A 10,307-nucleotide genomic window follows, 5' to 3' on the forward strand; every position below is an offset into this window, starting at 1 on the left:
CACTGATATATCACAGCCGCTAACTCAGGAAATAAATGGGTAAGCCCTGGCATGCTGCCATGGCCAACTGCTCCATCCTAGGAAATCCTGTGGGGGCTAGACTAATAAAAAGCATAGCTCCTGGCTGGGTTTGCCCACAGTGTTATTGAACAAACTTGGATAAACTCATCCTAAAAGGAGCCAATAACCGAAAAGGGTTTGGAAAAGAGAAAGGAAGAGATTTATTTTGGGTGCCAGCAGCCAGGGGAGGTGGCAGACTTAAGCCTTAACAACCAGCCTCTCCAACAACAAGGACACCTAGAAATTTATAAGGAGAGGTTTAGAGGGATACATGCAAGAAAGCAGGCAAGGAGCATATAATCATGGGTCAGGGTTGGTATGTGTTCAGCCCATGATCATGGGCAGGGAAGGAAGGGGTCATGTGGGGTGTGGTCTTCTAGCATTCCTCTGCTATCAGGCTTTTCTGGGGCAGTTTGTATGCTCTGGGACTTTGCAAAACACCTTCATCAATGTCTCAAGAAAGTGCAATATGAAAAAAATACAGTAAATTTTAATTAAAGCATGATTTATGTTAAGCGGTCTTGTCTAGTTCTGGTTTTAACTGTTGGGGTCTGTAGATGAGCAAGAGGGCTTTCTAACAAAGGCATGAATAAAGTAAATGACTTACCTTCAGTGTCTTAGATCTAAGAATAGTGCTCTGTTTTCTTCTCCACTAAACATTACTTTTATCTTTTATTAAATTCAATACCTTATTTGTTCAGACTTTGAATATAGTTAGTTTTGGATAGTTTATTTATAGAATAGACTAAAATTAAGAAGGAAAATAAGGTCTCACACAAAGGTGGTTAGCCAGGAATATACTGGATCTTATTCAGTAAATATATATCTGATGACCAGCACTGTGGTAGGCACTATGGGCAATACAAAAGAAACATTATGCCCACCTCAAGGAAGAACTCCCCTGTTAGAGGATAACTTGAGCACTGTGAACAGTACAAAACCATGGGTAATTTAATATGGAACAGATTTGAAGTGATAAGAAGTATTAAGAAAGAAAGAATAGGGAATATCCATTGTGAAGTAGAGTTGGGATTTTTCTAAAACTATCAAGGTAAAAACATTCCCAGGCTATACCTGTATTCTCTACCAAGAAGCATAAGGATAAACCTCTAAATATGCTATTGGTAGAGGTGCACCAAATACACATTTCAGCCAAATGCCAGTGACCAAATCTGAAAAGTAGTATTTGCCGGTAGCTAAAACCAGATAGCACCAATATAGACCAAACTTCTAGAGTAGAAGAATCATTTCATCCAATAAATAAATTATCACTATGGTTTATTGTTATCAGAAGTAGCAATATTTTAGAAGTTTAAAATTAAGGTACAGAAATAATTTCTTGGCATTGTTAGCTATTAGATTTCTCTTGTAGTCACTGTACCCTATACCAGTAATACCAAATATCCATTTACTTTCAACTAATGCATTTAAAAACAACACTGACCTTTTTGTGTACCAGAAAGGGATTCAGAAAACTGTTTTTCAGTAAGGTGTGTACTAGAAGGATCTAAGATTCATAGTTTAGACAAATCTCAAAAAACTTTATCTTCCACCACTAAAAAGGATCATTTGTACCACTTCATGTTTAAATACTTAGCTTTGTAGACTCAAGACTACAGGAGGGTTTTTTTCTTTCTTTTTTTTTTTTTCTTTTTTAATATTTATCTATTTTGAGAGAGGGAGAGCACGAGCAGGGTAGGGACAGAGAGAAAGAGGGAGAGAGAGAATCCCAAGTTAACTCCTCACTGTCAGCACAGAGCCTGATGTAAGGCTAGATCTCACAAACCATGAGATCATGACCTGAGCCGAACTCAAGAGGTGGACACTCAACTGACTGAGCTACCTAGGTGCCTGAAGAGTTGTTTTAAAACATTCTTGTGGAGTCTTTTCCTGTGAAGCCTGACTAAACAGAATGTGTTTGGGGTGCCTCAATTTATTCAACATTTCTGTCTTAACATTTTTAATTATCTTAATTAGAGATTACAATGAGATTATTTCATATCTGTTTACATAATTTTAGGTATTTTTCAACTCCAGATATTTTAAAGTGACATTTTTTAAATTCATCATCTCAAGATGCCAAGAATTGCCCAATAGGAAATCTTCTTGAAAGATTTGTAACTTAAGTGGAAATAAAATTTAAATGTAGCTCTTAAAGCTATTAAAGACAACCAAGTCAGTTTTTAAAGATCTAATTGGCATTAAACAGTGATTAATGAATTAGGTAGCATTCCATCTAACAAAGAGAAAGATGATCCAAGGGAGTGTACAATTAGAAGGCTTTTATAGGCAGAAATGGGGCAGGATAAGGAAGTTATTAGAAAAGAAAGGATTGTTTCAGGCAAGGTCACCTTCCCTTAGAGGGAAAGGCAAGGGGTCTTACCATGCATGTTACCTCATTAGTGTTGATCAGAAAATTCTAGACTGATTGGTTTAAAACTCTATTCCTGGGAGAGTCTGAAACTACAATTGGTGTTAAGTCTTGGTGGGGCTGAGCATAAGGAACTCCATTTGGGACCTTTTGTTCCTTTTTAACAATGGTTCTTTTCCTTTATATATACATAATACAGTTCTGCAAAGATTGAATTATGATGACAGGTAATCTCTATTATTCTGTCTTAACCTTATTTGAATTTATATAAACATTTTTTCCAGGGCACCTGGGTAGCTTAGTTGAGCGTTCAACTCTTGATTTCAGTTTAGGTCATGATCTCACAGTTCATGGGTTCAAGCCCCATGTCAGGCTCTGCACTGACAATGAGGAGTCTGCTTGGAATTCTCTGTCTCCCTCTCTCTGTGCCCCTTCCCTGCTAGCTCAGTCTCTCTCTCTCTCAAAAATAAACATTAAAAAAAATTTTTTTTAATTTTTTTTCCAAGATAACAGCATTCTCCAGAAAGTAATCTATTTAATGTATTTACTCTTTGAATTAACTGTTAATCTATTTAGCTAAATAATTAAAAATTTTTACTAATTGTTTTATACATAAACCTAATGGTTTTCACAGGCATCATTAATTACTGTGACATTTTATTTTTCTGACTGACAAAAACACATAAGGACTTTTTTACTTCATCTAGAATGTTTAGATTTGAAAGTGAATGTTCAGTTAATAACAGTAAATGTGAATGACATGATTGTTCTTATTATTGAGATTGTTAACACTTATTAGATATCATGGAAACTATGCAATCACAAGATCATTGATCACACACAAATGTAAGAATGCCAGAAGTGGTGATCAGATTGGCCTCAGCCTTTGGAAGACTGACTAAATGTTTTGCCAAATACCAAGACCAAAGTCAAACTTCTCTGCATCGGTCTTAGTGATGAAGAGAGAGAGAGGTTTGTTTTCTATCACAGAACCATGCACCCAAAAGAAAAACAAAAGTGCTTTTCAGCTGTCTACACTAATGATAATGTTTGAATAGATGTATACAATGTGAAGTACAACTTTAGGATTTTTTCAGGATTTATCAGGAAGTAAATATTGTATTAACAAAAAGGATAGCTGAAGGAAGATGAAGACTCTCATTGATTTTTAAAGACGTTGTTATGCAGTTTCTTGCAAACAGTGTTTATTTAATCACCATTCTAAGGAAACTAGAGAAGTCACTAAGACGTATCATAAGAGATATTAGAATGAGACTTTTGATCTTTAACTACAAATACTAATTTTGTGCTTAAGTTTTACTCTGCTCATTTAGAATACATTAACAATTTAATTTACTCTGACTATATTTTCTAGTGCTGTTTTTATATAAATCTAATTGGATATCTTCTTTTTTAAAAAAAGTATTCATAGGGGCGCCTGGGTGGCTCAGTCCGTTGAGCGTCCAACTTCGGCTCAGGTCATGATCTCACAGTTTGTGAGTTCGAGCCCCGCGTCGGGCTCTGTGCTGATAGCTCAGGGCCTGGAGTCTGCTTTGGATTCTGTGTCTCGCTCTCTCTCTGCCCCTCCCCCGCGCATGCTGTTTGTCTCTCTGTCAAAAATAAACATTAAAAAAAAAATTTTTTTAAACTATTCATAGGTTCTCTGAACTTACTAGAAACCCATTGGAAATATTAGGCTACAAATGCAAGATTGCCCATTAATACTCTCATATGCCCTAGGGATTTAGGAATTTCAAATTGGAAACCACAGTCCAGGCCATTATTTTTGGCCTTCCGAAGCAGCCCCAGTAATAATGTTTGGTCCATGTCAGTACGTGTAGTCAGTATGGTACTCTATGTGCTAGGTACTTGGCATTTACATATTACTTAATTTCCAAAAATAGTGACATTATCCTCATTTTACAGGTAAGAGATGAGAGGTTAAATAATCTCAAATCACACAACTAGTATAGGCATACCTCCTTTTATTATCCTTTGCTTTATTGCTTCACAGATACTGCTTTTTACAAATGTAGGGTTTGAGGCAACCTTCCATTGAGCCAATCTATCCATGCTTTTTTTCTAACAGCATTTGCTCACTTTATCTCTGTATCATACTTTGGTAATTCTCATATTTTAAACTTTTTAATTGTTATATTTGTTATGGTACTCTGATCAGTGATTATAGCTCACGGAAAGCTCAGATGATGGTTAACATTTTTTAACAATAAAGTATTTTTAATTAAGGTATGCATGTTGTTATATTAGGCATAATGCCACTGTGTATTTAATAGACTACAGTATAGTGCAAACATAGCTTTTATATGCACTGGGAAACCAGAAAATTCACTTGCCTTGCTTTTTTACAGTATTCACTTTGTACAATGTTCTGAAACTGAACCTGCAATATCTTTGAGGTACACCTCTGGCTGAGTATCCTCTAAAATCAAGAGGATAGATCTTTATTGTTATCACCACCAAAAAAAAAGGGGGGGGGTGAAAATGGTAACTGTATGTGAGGGGATGATAGGTTGATTGTGGTGATCATTTCACGGTGTATGCATAGATCAAAACAAGTTGTACAGCTTAAATATATACAGTTACTATGTCGATTATTCCTCAGTAAAGCTGAAAAAAAGTTTTTTTAATATGCCATTGTGTCCCTCAGTAGTCATTAGTATCAAAGATATATAAAAAATAGGTCATTTCATTAATAATTTCTCTAAGATCCCAAGTAAGAACTGTATTTGAGAGGGTTCTGTTACCTATGAAACTAAGTCTTCTGTGTCATCTAAGCTAGCTGAGATGCAGTGTTCATCAGTCCTATAAGAGGTAGCTAACAGACTGCACATAGGGGACTTTCAAATGTCGTTTTCTACTTACAATTTATAAACTATTTTATCACCTTTTTCTGTTATTCCTATTGTGTAAGCCTAAGTCCTTTCCAGTTACTTTCTGCATTATTTACATTAAATTAAAATAAAACCTATGTGAAACAATATGATATCTGAGATTTGCTTCAGAAGTATTTACACTAGGGTGATGTTGAATATGGGGTTGTGTAGATGAAACATGATCGTCCAGGAGTTGATCATTGTCAAAGTTGTGATGAGTATATGGAAGTTTTATATATGTGTGAAATTTAATAAAATGGTAAAATAAGCCAAAAAATTATGCGTTGTTTTAGTGTTAGGGGATGTTTTAAAAACCTTGATGTTAATTAAGCTAAAAATTAATTAGCTTAATTAAAAATATTTACTCTTTAGTACCTACAGGTCAGTATTTATAGCTTTAATAAAAATTGCTTAGGGGCGCCTGGGTGGCGCAGTCGGTTGAGCGTCCGACTTCAGCCAGGTCACGATCTCGCGGTCCGTGAGTTCGAGCCCCGTGTCAGGCTCTGGGCTGATGGCTCGGAGCCTGGAGCCTGTTTCCGATTCTGTGTCTCCCTCTCTCTCTGCCCCTCCCCCGTTCATACTCTGTCTCTCTCTGTCCCAAAAATAAATAAACGTTGAAAAAAAATTAAAAAAAAAAAAATGCTTAAATTGGCTTTGCTGCTTTTTAAGAAATGTCAATTACTTAGAGTACAGAATTACCTCTAGTAAGATCACTCATGGGGTCTTCAGATTCTGGTAGGACAACTTCAGCAGGTATGTGACTATTTGTAGGCTCAGGCTTCTATGTGAAGTCTCCAAAAAAAATTGCCATATTGACAACAATGATTAATGTTGAGAGATCTTTTCAGTCAATACTGGCAATTGAAAAGAGTTGGCAGAAATAACTATACCCTTCTCTTTGAAATGATAATCAATAATAGGAACTTGTAAAACAGTGATTCTCAAGCTAGTTGTGCATCAGAATTACCTGGGGAGCTTTTAACAGCTATACATGCCTGGCTCCACCCCTAGGGATTGAGTTTCATTTGGTCAGGTTGGGCCCAGACATCAGTATTCTTTAAAAGTCCCCCAGACGATTTTAATGTACAGCCAGAGCTGAGAGCCTGTTAGAACTTACACATAAAATAGCTTTTTCAGCTCTTTGAAAAATCTTCCCCTATGAATAGAGCTGTCCTTTCTGTTGAATTGCATCACAGTCATTTATCTGGAATGCTACTTTGATTTACCTACCATAGTGGTTTCATCAGAAGTTGCTTGGTAAAGATGCACTGTCATCAGTGTTGGGTCAAGAAACTTTTTCTAAATCAGATTTGAATTAAAATTATATTTTGATACAAAAAGACCTTGTCATATTTTCCCCAGTGCCTGAAACAGTGGTATAGAGCAGGCTCTCAATACACTTTTTGCTGGAAGAGTAAATGAATTCATGGAATGTTACATTTGCCTTAACTTAGGGAGATTTGAATACAGTAGAAAAGCAATTTCTATTTAACTGTTTTTGCCATGTTTCGATTTACATGCTTATCCTTTGACCTTTTTTGGTCATATGCTAGCTTCTGTTTTAGTTGCTACGGACAAAGCAGTGAACAAAACAGACAAAAATTCCTTCTCTCATGGAACTATTCTAATAGATATGTAAAAATTTTAAAACAATATGTGTATTATTATATGGTAATATGCTCTTTCCCCTTTCTCAGTTCATTCTCTTCCTTTCTCCCCAGAAGCGGAAGAGGGGATGATACCAAGGAGGGAGATAGTTGTGATTTTAGATAGGCTGGTCAGGGAAGACCTCATGGAGAAGATGTCATTTGTAGAAAGATCTAAAAGTTGGCGAGAGAACAAGCCATGTTCCTATCTCTGAAAATATATTAGGTGCAGCAGGCCTGGCTTATTCACAAAATATTAAGGATGTTAGTGAGACTGGAGAAATGAGCAGAAGCAAGAGTAAAAAGAGATATGGTCAGAGAAGTACAGGGCGGGGAGTGGGTATGGTATAGATTATATAGGCCTCGTAGTTATGATCATTCTTTCACTTTTCCTCCAAGTGAGATGGAGAGCAGTTGGTTGATTCTGGACAGAAGAATAACATGATATGACATACATTTTTAACAGCATCATTCTGGCTGCTGATTTGAGAATTGCAATAACAATAGATGAGCAGAGGCAGAAAGTCTGTTTAGGATGCTGTCTTGGTAATCTAGGCAAGAAATGATGTGGACCAAGATGAAAGGAGTGGAGATAATAAAAAGTAATCAAATTCTTTTTTGAAGATAGTATCATTGGGATTTGGACATGGGACATGATGTCCCATGGTTGGACATGGGACATCAAGAGAGCCAAGGTTAACCACAGGATTTGTGGCCTGAGCAACTGGATTCTGGAAGGATTCCATAGCCATCCTGTAGAGGTGGATCTGTCTGCAAGAAGACTTGGTTTTGGGGGAAGAAGAGGAGCTCAATTTTATCTATGCTAAGTTTTGAGATGCCTATTAGATAATCAAGTGGAAATGTCAAGGAGATCATTACATACAGAAGTCTGGAATTCAAGGAAAAGATCCAGGCTAGAGATCATAAATTTGAGAATTGTCAGCACGTAGTTATCTAATATTTAAAGCTATGAAACTGGATAACATCACTAAGGGAATGACTATATATAGAGAGAGATGAGAGACCCAAGGGCAGACGCCATGGAGTAATCCAAAATCAGAACTTCTGAAAGAGTGCAGAGTTCCTCCTCTGTAAATTGCCTGCTTATATATTTTGACTGTTTGTTTATTGGCTGGGGATTTTTTTAAGACTTTTTTTAAGAGCAGTTTTAAGTTCATAGCAAAATTGAGAAAAGGGTACAGAGATTCCCTATAACACCCCTTGCCTCCACACATGTATAGCCTCCCACATTAGCAACACCCCCAGCCAGAGTTACGTACTTGCTTCAGTTGATGAGCTTACATTGACAACATCATTATCACCCAGAGTCCATAGTTTACATTAGAGTTCACTCTTGGTGTCAAATAATCTATGGGTTTGGATAAGTGTATAATGACATGTATCCACCATTTACTAACATAGGGTATTTTCACTGCCCTAAAATTCCTCTGTGCTTCACCTATTTGTCACTCCCCCCATGCAACCCACCCTATTCCACACACCCCTGGCAACCAGTGATCTTTCTACTGTCTCCATAGTTTTACCTTTTCCAGAATGTCATGTAGTTGGTATGTAGCTTTTTCAGACTGGCTTCTTTTCACTTTAGTAATATGCATATAAAGTACCAACACATCTTTTGGGAGTTTGATAGCACATATCTTTTTAGGGCTGAATAATACTACTAGATGTACCACAACTTATTTTTCCATTTGCCTACTGAAAGACGTTTTGGTTGCTTCCAAGTTTTGGAAGTTGTAAATAGAGCTGCTATACACATCTCTGTGCAGGTTTTTAAAGTCATAAGTTGTTGACTCCTTTGGGTAAATACCAAGGAACATGATTAGTTTTGTAAGAAAGCACCAAGCTCATCCAAAGTTCCTGTACCATTTTGCATTCCCATCAGCAATGAATGAGAGTTCCTATTGCTCCACGTCCTTATAACAGAGCCGTACATTTGACTAATTATATCATGATGTCAATGTGGATTTATCAGTGTAGCAAATGTATGACCTTGGTGAAGTGACTTTGATTCAGCATTTGGTTTTGTCAGTGTTCAGGATTTGGGCCATTGTAATTAGTGTATAGTATCTTGTTTTAAATTGCATTCCCCTTGAGATGTGATGTGTCTTTTTATGTGCTTATCTGTCATTTGTTTATCTTTGATAAGTCTGTTAAGGTATTTGGACTATTTTGTAATTGGGCTATTTATTTTCCTACTGTTAAATTTTAAGAGTTCTTTGTATATTTTGGGTAACCATCCTTTATCAGATGTTACTGGCTGTTTTTTTTTTTCCTTACTGATTTATATCACTTTTTTATTTGGAGTAATTTTTCCAAATGCTTTATGAGAAACTAAATTACTACAGTGTATATTGTTGTCATCAATTGCTGAGTGATAGAGTTAGAAACTGATTTTAAAAACTTTTTTTTGATAAAGATCTAGTCTTCGGGTGTGGAGTTTGGTGAGCTCTTTATAGATTTTGGATACTAGCCCTTTGTCCGATACGTCATTTGCAAATATCTTTTCCCATTCCGTTGGTTGCCTTTTAGTTTTGTTGGTTGTTTCCTTTGCTGTGCAGAAGATTTTTATCTTCATAGGGTCCCAGTAGTTCATTTTTGCTTTTAATTCCCTTGCCTTTGGGGATGTGTCAAGTAAGAAATTGCTAACCCAGTGAAGAAATGGGCAGAAAACATGAATAGACACTTCTCTAAAGAAGACATCCGGATGGCCAACAGGCACATGAAAAGATGCTCAACGTCGCTCCTCATCAGGGAAATACAAATCAAAACCACACTCAGATATCACCTCACGCCAGTCAGAGTCGCCAAAATGAACAAATCAGGAGACTATAGATGCTGGCGAGGATGTGGAGAAACGGGAACCCTCTTGCACTGTTGGTGGGAATGCAAATTGGTGCAGCCACTCTGGAAAATTCCTCAGAAAATTAAAAATAGACCTACCCTATGACCCAGCAATAGCACTGCTAGGAATTTACCCAAGGGATACAGGAGTACTGATGCATAGGGGCACTTGTACCCCAATGTTTATAGCAGCACTCTCAACAATAGCCAAATTATGGAAAGAGCCAAAATGTCCATCAACTGATGAATGGATAAAGAAATTGTGGTTTATATACACAATGGAGTACTACGTGGCAATGAGAAAGAATGAAATATGGCCCTTTGTAGCAACATGGATGGAACTGGAGAGTGTTATGCTAAGTGAAATAAGCCATACAGAGAAAGACAGATACCATATGGTTTCACTCTTACATGGATCCTGAGAAACTTAACAGAAACCCATGGGGGAGGGGAATGAAAAAAAAAAAAAAAAAA

General features: G+C 36.7%; 1 protein-coding gene across 5 annotated transcripts in view; it reads left to right on the forward strand.

The window, feature by feature from the left end:
• Window positions 1–10,307, forward strand: part of RPAP2 (RNA polymerase II associated protein 2) — a 100,011-nt gene that overhangs the window by 49,281 nt on the left and 40,423 nt on the right. The gene's annotated exons all lie outside the window — the stretch shown is intronic.

The sequence above is a fragment of the Herpailurus yagouaroundi genome, unplaced genomic scaffold (genome assembly GCF_014898765.1).
Source record: "Herpailurus yagouaroundi ecotype Mexico unplaced genomic scaffold, PumYag 77, whole genome shotgun sequence".
Taxonomy (NCBI): Eukaryota; Metazoa; Chordata; class Mammalia; order Carnivora; family Felidae; genus Herpailurus; species Herpailurus yagouaroundi.